The 2,739-nt window shown below is 37.1% G+C and overlaps 1 long non-coding RNA gene across 1 annotated transcript; it reads left to right on the forward strand.

The window, feature by feature from the left end:
- Window positions 1–241: 241 nt before the first annotated feature.
- On the forward strand, window positions 242–2,048 carry LOC145156929 (uncharacterized). Its single transcript, XR_013736984.1, has 4 exons — window positions 242–632; window positions 796–881; window positions 1,077–1,149; window positions 1,258–2,048. It is a non-coding gene; the product is annotated as an uncharacterized LOC145156929 (long non-coding RNA).
- Window positions 2,049–2,739: the final 691 nt, after the last annotated feature.

Consider the following 2,739-nt stretch of genomic DNA (forward strand, 5'->3'; position numbering starts at 1 on the left):
GTGAGAGCTGAATCAAGACAACGTCTCTTTTTGTTGCATTAATGCTCCGTTCCAGAGTCTAATTTAATGACAGAAGAAAAAAAATGAGAAGATCGGAAAAAGATTATTGTCTCTGAGTTTATTTATTCGAAAGAAGATAAATGAAAGAAAATGAAAATACATGCTAATCTTCCATATGATCATCCCAAATCGGAACAAATTGAAAAAAAAAAAAAAAAAAAAAATCCGTTCATTTTATTTTCCTTTTTCTTATTTCTTATTGTTCTTTTCTAATCCGGAGCTAAGTAGCTTCGAACTATTATCACTTTATCAGGTCCAAGAGAGAGTTCTTAGGCCCAAAACTAACTGCCGGTGCGCCATCCCAAATCCAGATCTGCTTAGGAAAGGGCAAATTAAAAAAAAAAAATCGACGCTTTCCTCCTTATGCTTACAAACGGACATAAGACGCAAGAAATTGGGACTCCATGTTCTCGCAAGTTGGGTAAAAGAGGGATTCTATTTTGCTTCGTTCATTCAGTTTCCCCTGGTCGGACCAATGGTATTGCTGGCTACTGTTTTGTTTGAGGTTCCGGCTCCGGCGCCGGAGAGAAGCTGTCGATGAACTTCTCAGCGTTATTAAGGAGAAAGACGAGGTCTGTTATTATCATCTCAGACTGATCTATGCATTGCATACCACGTGTTCGATGAAATGCTAAGCATAACTAACAAGATTTCACATGCATCTTCAGTGCATTGCGTCTCAATCCAACCGAAATTTTCCATAATTCTGACATTTTTTGAATCTTGGGTTTGTAGTGAAATCATCAATTACATCAAGCACCTTGAATTTCGGGTTTGAACGTATGGCAGTTCCATTGTCAGTTTGGAGTCCATCTATGATGGTGAGCTATCTTTTTTTTTTTTTTTTGATCTTTTGATACTGTTAGTCACTACAGCATGCACCTTAAGCATCTTTGCACCTTAAAGGATAGGCGAAGAAAAATCATTTTATAATGTATTCATGTCCCGATTTTATCTTATGAACTATAGAAATCAATCTTCATAATGTTTCTAAAGCATAAAATCATCTTTACCAGGAAATTCACATGAGGTGCTAGTTGAATAGAAGGGAATGGGAGGTTGTGGAATTGAGGAAAGGTACAACAAGAGGTAAGTTTCTTGGATAAAAACATTAACTTCATGCTCTAAGAATTGATCTTAGAGGCTCCATAAATCTTCAAACTTTGTTTTATTTCTTTCTAAGTTTTTTTTTGACAGGTATACACAAATCTAGAATACCCTTCACTTACAAGTGTGGACTTTGGATTAATACTATTCATAGTTTGAATATGTATTAAAGTGCAGTGAGGTAATATAATTCCCAAAGTTCCTTAGTCGCTGCAACTTTACAATAGACATTGTAATTAAAGTGCATCAGCTAGCTCATTCAACACATTGTTGCCGCACTCAAAGTGCTTCCAAGCCTCCACCGCGCTCACACACAGATTCAACACATTGTTGTCGCACTCAGAGTGCTTCCAAGCCTCCACTAGGCTCACAGATTGAGTGTCCCCCAGCAACTTGGGGAGCAGTTTCGCCAAGTTTAGGGTGGTTAAGTAGAAGAACATAGGAGTCGGTGTGTCATTCGATCCAGACATTCTGAAAAGTCCAAACACAGAATTAGAACCACAAAACAAAATTGTTTACACAAAACATATATTACACGATTAGCAAAAAAAATAAAAAATAATAATAAACTAATTTAATCGAAACAAACTCGATTGAAATAGTTTAGCGAAAAAATTGTTTAAGATTGTTAGTAAACAATAATAATTTCTGCTAAATAAAGTATGAATTTGCAAAAGAAATTGTTAGTAGAAGATTCACACCAATTGACTCCGGCTCGTTTTTTACACGATTCCCTTAAACAAATTTGACATTTGTTCCCAGAGAATGAGAAAAAAGAATTCGTTTTTTGGTGTATCAGAATCAAAAGCACATGTTTCCTTATGTGTTGATCTTTGTAACTATACTCATTAATTCGAAATTATATGAATTCATTTTCTGTTTTTCGTTTTCCCTTTTTAGTTTTCGTTTTCCGTTTTCCGTTTTCGGTTTTCATTGGAAAATTTAGAAAACGCGTTTAGTTAAAACTTATTCATTTTTTATTTTCAGTTTTAGAAAATTAGAAAACGTGTTTACATGTGTATTTTTCTATCGGTATTCATTTTTAGAAAACGGTAGCGATGGTAGGGTGGGCGTGGGGAGGGTGGCGGTGGTGGGGACCAGGGCGAGGGGGCAGTGGTGGCAGCGGTGGTGGTGGCGGCGACAATTGTGGCAATGGTGGTGACGGCAGCGGTGGTGGTGTGTGTTTAGTTACGGAAAAATAGACCGTTTTCCGGAAAAATTTTCCAAAAAAAATGAGAATTTTGAAAACGCGTTTTGTTCGTCTATTTTTCTAAATTTTTCACGGAAAATGAAAATTTTCCGTTTTCTAAAATTACAAAGAAGTTGGAAATTTTTGGAGAACTGATAATCATTGTTTTCTACATTTTTCTAATTCCAAAATTTATCTAAAATATAAACACACACCCCCTCCCACCCCATCCACCTCTACCTACTCCACCTTAACACCCCCTACCCACACACACACACACATACATACCCACCCCCACACACACCCACCCGCACACACACCAACCCACAAACACACACACACACATACATACCCACCCACACACACACACCCACCCGCACATA

Source organism: Lactuca virosa, chromosome 2 (assembly GCF_052849685.1).
Source record: "Lactuca virosa cultivar CGN04683 chromosome 2, Lactuca_virosa_CGN04683_v6, whole genome shotgun sequence".
Lineage (NCBI taxonomy): Eukaryota > Viridiplantae > Streptophyta > Magnoliopsida > Asterales > Asteraceae > Lactuca > Lactuca virosa.